This window comes from Galeopterus variegatus, unplaced genomic scaffold (assembly GCF_000696425.1).
Source record: "Galeopterus variegatus unplaced genomic scaffold, G_variegatus-3.0.2 Scaffold4830, whole genome shotgun sequence".
In the NCBI taxonomy this organism is placed as follows: Eukaryota; Metazoa; Chordata; class Mammalia; order Dermoptera; family Cynocephalidae; genus Galeopterus; species Galeopterus variegatus.
In genome coordinates this window covers 58,169-66,884 of record NW_007730941.1, presented here as the reverse complement: position 1 = coordinate 66,884, position 8,716 = coordinate 58,169, and the positions used below count along the sequence as shown (strand labels likewise).

Here is an 8,716-nt window from a genome sequence, read left to right as displayed (position 1 = left end):
CTATTTGGGTCCCAATTGGGGCGGCGGGAGGGAAAACAGCAGCCAATCACTCAGGGTCATCCGCGGTGAGACCATTGGGGCCCAGGACAGCCCGTTGGGCCTCTCTGCGGACTCATTCACGTTCCTCAGAAGTGAACAGAGTCTGTAATGATTGTTGGCATCATCCCAGGTGGGCTGGTGAGTATAAGAGACAGACTCAAGCAGAGAAATGAGACCGTGTGGATCGGCAGAAAAGGAAGGGTTCTGGTTTTTCCAGTTGTAAAGATCACTGGTGGTAAAGGGAACATATATCATAAAAGGGCCGTCTGCCCCTGCGGCCTCACGCAAGGGGAAGAGTCCAGGAGGGGAAGCAGTGGAGGAAGGTGAAGAAGGGGAAGCAGAGGAAGGAGGGGACACTGGTGGGGCGGGACTCTGGACACGATGAGGCCCCAGAGCAGGTGTGGGGGAGAGAGAAGTGGGTCAGACACTTGGGTGGGGTCCTCTGCGTAAGCTGGAGGGTGGCAGGTCAGGTCCGGCTCCTCTGGAGAGGTTGATAAAACTTGCTTAGGGGCAGAATCAGGGCGCGGCTCTGTCAGGAGAATGGCGGTGGCTTCTCTTCAGCGAGCATTTTTCTTTAAATCTGGAAAACATCTTTTTAACCAAGGAGGAGGGTAAGACAGAATTTCAATCCAAATGAGAATATAAGGTATCTGGTCGGGATGTCCCGGTTTTCTGAAGATGACCCGTCCGACAGCCTGAGCTAAGGGAGGCTAAGAGAGCCCTGTGCTGGCCCAGCGACATTGAAGGCCGGCCAATCAATCTCACAAAGGACTCGCAAGACTTCAGGGTCCACGGAGGCCCAAAGTCTGCAGCCTTCTCTCGGAAGGTGTTAAAGTTCATAAGAAAACATTGGAGGACAGTTGGTCTGGAGGATCCTTGTCCCACGATGTCCTGTGGAGCTGAAATGGCCAAGCTACACTTATATCAGACGACACAAAACGAAACTAGACGAACAAAAGGACTTAAACACAGACCAAAACTAACAAACGATAGCGCATATAATAAAAGATTTTAAAATCAAAATGAAAGTCCCAACGACCTAAAAAAGGTCCCAATGGATCAGAACGACGTCTCGTTTGATCCAGGGAAAGAGGCGTCTACGGCTGCTTCCAGCCTAGCCATTTTTCCCAATCAAGGAGTCGACTCACCAAATTCGATGGCGCCTGCTGTGGGTTTGTCTCTCAGGGGCTGAAGAACGTCTTTTCAGGAATTCCCCCCTAGAGATCCAAAAAGTCCCAGGTCCAAAAGGACGGTTCTTGAGAGGCTTAAGGGATCCCGGACGAGCCCCCAAATGTTATGGCCAATGTCCGACGGGTAAAAGAAATTTGCCCATGAGAACCGGGTGATAGGAAAAGGAAAAGAGTTCATTTCTGGCAGCCAGGGCTACAAGGCCAATTGAAGTGTGCAGCCCCGAGTTGAAACCTCTTGCAGCTTTTATTTTTAGCTAGGTGGGAATTTTTCACGCCTGACACAATCTAGCCAATGCAAGCAAGCCAGCGGTATATAAGCTAATTTTGTGGTTAGCCCTGTAGCCCCTCCCCACCCTGGATTCCCCGTAGGGACTTTCTAGCCTAAAATGGTGGAGCAGCCTAAAATGGCATTGGTTATGCTACTTTGTTTATTCCCCCATTTATTTTAGCAAGCGATTTGTACAGAAGTAGAATGCATATGTTAAGGTCAGTAGGGGTTGGGGCGTCCCTTAACACTGGCCTATATCCCTTAACTCCTTTCCCTGTAAAAGACCCTGAACAGCTCCCCTCGGCGGGCTAGCTTTACTGTTCCTACCCCCCTTATGCATAAGTCTATCTCCTCTTTTAATAAAGTGTTGCTTTCTTTACTGTTGGGTGCTTTGTTTATTTCTATGACTTTGGAATCTGAGAGCCTAGTTTAATCACTGGCAAAAATTGGAAAGCTTTGGGCACCGGAGAGGACTCTAGCTGCAAGAGGCAAGTGGCCCCTGGGACTGTTTTGCTCCCATGTCTCTGCTGCTGGTAGATCTCTCCTGGAGTCCCTGGCCTAAATTCTGACAAGGCAATGCTTTATTCTCTTTACCTTGCTCTGATTTTCTGAGCCCTCTTCTGCTATTTGGTTGGATTGTATCCACTACTATACAGGTGCAACCTGGAGGGCTCCTAGCTATGTTTTGTTTTTCTGATTTAAATCTAGTTGATACTTTTCTTCTTTATGCTGAAAACAGTGGGGAGAACTGCTTTTATCAATTACTGTTAATGGAATAGGTTGGCCCCAACAATTAGGACTAGGCTAAACTCGACCCCACTGCTCCTCTTTTCTCTTTGTTTGCTTGGTTAGACGTTTAGTTGAGTACCGGTAATCTGAATAAACCTTGCAATCCATGCATCAACTTTTGGACTTTCAGGTCATTTGTTTAAGACGAGAGGGCAAGCCGAGCCTGGCCTGTTGTTAACACCATGTTTCAAGACAATTCAAACATGGAAGATGGGTCCAGGTACAGAACAGGTATAAGCCAACACTGTAAAAATATAATACAAAATCATTAAAAAGTTAATATCAGTACCTTTCATCTGAAGATTCAAGGTATACTTTAAAACTGAGTAGATGGTTGTTATGTAGTTCTCATTCTTGACAATTTTTTAAAAAATTCTATATATCCTGTTATCTCTCTTTTTACCATTATCTCCAGACTATGCTTTTTGAGCTAGGATTCCGTCATCTATAACAAAGGCACTACATCTAGTGACTTAAGGGATGACTTCCTATTTTATTTCCACATCTTTCATTTTTTGGGTGGTGATGGCAGGGGCTAGGGGGTGGGTGTGACAAGTAGGTAAGAAAACATTCCCCAGAAATGTAAAAATTTGCTGAGTCTCTCTTTGTAAAAGATATCCAGGTTTTCCCCAAATCATCGCAGACGTGACTTCCACTTAACCTCTCTGAATCTCGGTTTCCTCAGCGGTAAAATGGGGGCATAATACCTGCCATGCTTCTCTCACAGGATCTTTTGTAGAATTGTCACAACAGGCAGCCTTCAGCTAACCCTAACTCCATTTCATTGTGTGAACTTAATATAGTAACCGTAAAAGACCAATAGGAAATAGTTTGGTTAGCAGGATTTTTTGTACGGCCTCAGTGAATTATATCTCACCCATAGCTGCTGTTGGGAAAAATAGGAAAATGTCAGGGCCCCTTGGATGTTCAGAATCTTGCTGAGCATTTGCTGTAAATATCCTCAGGTGTTCCTTGTTACTACTTAATGTAAGTTGCTTATGGGCACCCAGGTGTCCAGGGTTGTAGACTTAAGTATAAAAGACTAACAGCTCCGATCCACGGTGCTTCTCAGAACTCTCAGAGAAGCCAGTAGGACAGTTGCTCCTAGATCTGAGTAAAACCCATTCATTTTTCTATACCCACGGCTCCCAGAACCATTTTTTTCCCTATTACCTAGCTCACAGACCTGAGTGTGGAGGGCTTGTAACCCAATCTGCGCAACAGACTCGAGGGGTCTGTAAGCCCTGGCTTTACAGCTGCTATCCCTGGAGAGGAGCAAACCCCAATTCTGGCTTCTACTAGTATGTGCAGGGTGGGGGGTGGGGGGGATGGGAATTGTAACCTGTCTGTTGATCTTCATCACCACCCAGTGGCCAGTCAGCCAAATAACATCAAATTGCTTAGTGGATTTGAAACACGTAGGAAAATTAATTCAAAGTAAACCACCTCCTACTCTAATCCACCACCTAATTAAATGTACCTGGGGCCCGATGTAAAGAAACACATTAAAAATCAAATAATTATGTTGTGATGTGAAAAACTCCCTAATTCATCTTTGTAAATTAAGAAATGTATATATTAATAGTGTCTGTAAAACAAAAACTTGTAAAAACAATCTTATTGTCTGAAGGCGTTTATGAGACTCCATTAAATAGATTCATTTGTTTAAGAAAGTTCTCCAGAAACAAGTGAAATTTTAAGTATTAAAATCAATTTATAGATTTAAGTCTATGCCCTCATGTGGCAGAGAGTGAGCTCTCTGGTGTCCCTTTTTAAAAGAATACTAATTCTATTGAATTGGGGACTGTCCCTTATGACCTCGCTTAACCCTAATTACTTTCTTACTGCAAATATGGTCACATTAGGGTTTGGGCCTCAAGATATGAATTTGAATTTGGAAGGTGGGAGACAAAATTCAATCCATAGAAGGTAATAGCCAGGAAGGAAAGTGACCCTGTTCACTTATGGGGTGGCAAAGCCACACCTGCCCTGCCATCCACCCACATAAACCAAAGAGCTCAGGTTTTCAGGGAACCAGTCTCTAGAAGAGGGTGAAGGAAGGGGTGGGAGAGAACTAAAGTGTATTGTGTTTCTCCCTTGCAGCAGGCCTATGGGCACTCGCCTCTATTCTAGATAATTCTCATGGCAACTTCACCAGATAGAGATTATCCCATCTTATAGTTGAGGAAACCCGGAATCAGGGAGATGAGGTGACTGCTTCAGGCTGTCCATGGGTCCCTGGCAGAGGTGGGGCGTGAGACTTTTTCACTACACCAAAGCAGGGGCCCCCAGATTACAGGTCCCAATAAGCCCTAGAGGGTTACCTTCTCTGACTCGACCTCATCAGTAAAACAGAGGTAATAATGCTTCATTCACAAGGTTGTTCTGAGGATAAGATCTCGTGTGTGAACTTCTGGGCCCAAGGCTGGTTTCCCTCCTGAGATTCACTCCGAGAGCCCACACCAAGCTGGGAAGGCAGTTTCCCTGAAAATAACTAAGCCCTTACCAGCACCCCAGCTTGAAAGATTACAGGGAATGAAGTGAATGAAAACTACATTTTTTTTACTCACCCAGCCAGAAAGCTTTGCTCTGCCAGGCAGGTAGATTTTAAAGCCAGTCATCAAGGTGATGAGCCCTGTCAAAGGCTGGGGCACAGACAGACACCGTTCCCCACCACCTCAGGATGCCAGACCTCAGCCATGTGCCCATCTCAAGCCCTGGTCTCACCACCCACCCAGTCCCCGATGCTGAAGAGCACAGTGTACCCTCAACCCTCCTCTGGCTCAGGCTCCACGTCCCATCAGGCCTGTCGCTCCTACTTCAGCAGTGCCTCTGGGGTCCCATCCCTGCCCTGCATCCAATCTGCATGGCCTTGCTTGAGGTACTGATGTCTCTCATCTGCATGTACTGCAACAGTCCCCTCACAGGTCTCTCTCTGCTCCAGGCCTGGGCCCGTGCTGCTACTGGGTATCTTCCCCAAACTCAGCTGAATTAGTCAGGGTTCTCCAGAGAGACAGAACCAATAGAATCTCTCATATACCTAAGAGGGGATTTATTACAGGAGTTGGCTCATGCAATTATAAAAGCTGAGAAGTCCAACAACATGCTGTTTGCAAGGTGGAGAACCAGAGAAGCCAGTGGCCAGAGAAGCCAAAGGCCTGAGGACCTGGGGGGGCCTCTGGTGCAAGTCCCAGAGTCTGAGGGCCTGAGAACCTGGAGTTCCAGTGTCCAAGGGCAGGAGAGTATGGATATCCCAGCTCCAACAGAGAGAGAAAAGTTGCCTTCCCTCTGCCTTCTTGTTCTGTCTGGGCCCTCAGCCCTCTTGGATGGTGCCCACCTGCACTGGGTGAGGGAGGATCTTCTGCAGTCCACTGATTCAAATGCAAATCTCTTCCAGACACTCCCTCACAGATATACCCTGAAATAAGGCTCTTCCGGCTGTCTGGGTACTCTTTAACCCAGTCAGGCTGACATGTGAAATGAACCATCATGGCAGCCTTATTCCATCCTCCTTACAGTAGCATTGTCCCTGATGGTGGCATCATCCCCGACGCTGACACCTGCCATCCATAGGACACACTGTGCCCTGTCAGCGCCCACCCCTCGTGTGTGCTGCTCCCCCTACCCCAATACCCCTTACCCTTCTCTGCTTAGCAAGCTCCTGTCCAAGCTCAAATGTTGCCTCTTCCAAGAAGCCTTCACTGGGTCCCCTCAGGAGAGAACTAGCTCCCTCCTGATTCACACAGCATTTTGTTGACCATTTTTTCCATCATACTACAATTAGCTTCATCCATTTCTTTCTTCCCCACCAGACCATGAGATCCTGGAGAACAAGGGCTGTGTCTTATCCATTTCTGAATTCCCAAGTGCCAGACACAGTAAATGCTCAATAAGTGTTTGCTGACAGATGGAGTAAATGAAGTCTCTGTTCCTTTTGTTGTGAATAAAGCCTTACGTATTACAACTTGCAGTCAAAACTCAACTCATCCCTAAAACTCAATTTCTCTCTCTTAAACTTTCCTCTATTCCCTTGTATTAACTGTCTTTCTAAATGTTAAGTCCTTAATGTTAAGCCCTAGAATTACTTTCTCCAACCCCCACAGGCTCCGTGCTGATTGGTGTTGGTCAGACACACTGGCCCCTAGCGCAACAGAGACCTGCAGGCTCCACACCCTGCTTCCTTGGCTACTTGGGCCCACCTGTTGGATCTGCCTTGGCAGCAGGGGTGGGAATAAGGAACCAGCTGCACCTGGCTTCATGGCTCAGATTTGTTTTCTTGATGTTCGGGATGCTGAGGTAGTTAGTAAGTAAATCAGCCTCAGTATTCAAATATGCAGTTAATAAATCCTGAAAGAAAAACAAATCAAAATCCTTCAGCAGAGCCCACAGGCAAAACCTGTGCTTTCCCTAATCCTCCCCAACCCTCAAGGATCACTTTCCATTCCACCTGGTCTGTGTGGTTAGGGCCAGGTTGTGGGCAGTATCACCTCCTAGGAATACATCAGCTTCTCAGGCTGGAGTGTCTCCCTCAGAGATTTCCTGAGTCTGTGCAAAGGAATCTAGCAAGAAGAGGAGTCACAGAGTTGGAGGTTCTGTGTGCCCTGTTTAAATGACAGCAGCATCTTCCTGCCACCAAGTGTACATAGTTGACCTTCCTATCACAACACAGACAGAGCATATAAGTCAATACAAGGCCAGCCCTTTGGACCTGGTAAGTCTAGAAGCCCTGCTTTTGAAGACTGTTTTGCCCTTGGGCTTAACTCTTTTCTTCCTGGAGCTGTTCTTTCTCAGACAAGGACTCTGACTACACTTTGGGAGCACAGAGCTGATGCCAGGTCAAGGCAGAGGCTAACACCGGCTGAGGGCATGTACTCACCTGTGCATTTTGTTTCCTCCCAGGGGAGGCAGAAGCAGGAGCTACGGTGGCACTCTATTCTCAGAGGGGGCCTCACAGGAGATGGAGAATCTGGACATGAACGCCACGAAGGAACAAGGTCGCTGCCAGTTCTCAGAGAAGTACAAGCACATCTACCTCTCCGTGACCTACAGTATCATCTTCGTCCTAGGGCTGCCCCTGAATGGCACTGTCTTGTGGCTGTCCTGGCGCCAAGCCAAGCGCTGGAGCTGTACCACCATCTATCTGGTGAACCTCATGGTGGCCGACCTGCTGTACGTGCTGACGCTGCCCTTCCTCATCATCACCTACATCCTGGATGACAGGTGGCTCTTCGGGACGCTGCTCTGCAGGCTGGTGCGCTTCCTATTCTATGCCAACCTGTACAGCGGCATCCTGCTGCTGACCTGCATCTCTGTGCACCGCTTCCTCGGCGTGTGCCACCCTCTGCGCTCGCTGCCCTACCGGACCCGCCGGCACGCCCTGCTGGCTGCTGCCACTACCTGGGCCCTGGTGGTCCTCCAGCTGCTGCCCACACTGGCCTTCTCCAAAACGGAACACATCAATGGCCAGGTGATCTGCTACGACACGAGCAGCCCGGAGGATTTCCATCATTTTTTTGCCTACAGCATGGTTCTGATGTTGTCCGGCTTCGTCTTTCCCTCCTTGGTCATTCTGGTGTGCTACTCGCAGATGGTCAGGAGCCTGACCAAGCCAGAGCACACCCTCACCAGGACAGCCAGCATGGCACGGGCCAAGTCCATCCGGAGCATCGTGCTGGTGTGCGGCCTCTTCACCATCTGCTTTGTGCCCTTCCATGTCACCCGCTCCTTCTACCTCACCATCCGCATCCTGCCTTCCCAGAACTGCCAGCTCCTGACAGCGGCCAGCCTGGCCTACAAGGTATGGAGGCCTGTGGTGAGCATGAGCGCCTTCCTCAACCCAGTCCTGTACTTCCTGTCGGGGGGCAACAACAGGGTCAGGCTTCTCCAGCAACTGAGGCAGAACAGGGTGCAGGAGCACCCAGCGGCAGCCAAGGAAGAGATGCCCAGGGGTGGGCAGATCTGGGTGCTGCCAAGGTGAAGTTGACAATGGTTTATCTGAACACAGAGGGGCTCAAGATCTCCTGAAAGTGTCCTGCTGAAAAGGATTTTACGTTGACATTAAGAGATTTTACAATAAGAATATGGAGGGAGCTACCAACAAAAAGGAAAACTTTCTTGTTTCAATGAGAGCTGACATTTATCTCATCATTCAGGTCTCAGCTCAACTGTCACCTTCTCAGGAGCCACTCCTGCCCACCCCAGCTATGCTGACCTGTCTCCCCATAACCCAGTCACTCTCTTTTATTTCCCCATCTATTGTCTTTGTAACATTTATTAACACCTGGACTTGCTAACTCACTTGCTTGTCTATAATCTGTCTCTTCCCACTGGAATATAGGCTCTAATAGAACAGAAACCCTGTCTTTCTGCTGAACCCCTAACACCAGCCTCTACAGCAGGGCCCAGCACAGAGTAAGTGCACAAAAGATAG

The 8,716-nt window shown here is 48.3% G+C and overlaps 1 pseudogene; it reads left to right on the top strand.

Annotated features, from left to right (window-relative positions):
• The first annotated feature begins 5,030 nt into the window (after nucleotides 1-5,030).
• LOC103603859 lies at nucleotides 5,031-8,324 on the top strand (annotated as a pseudogene).
• Nucleotides 8,325-8,716: the final 392 nt, after the last annotated feature.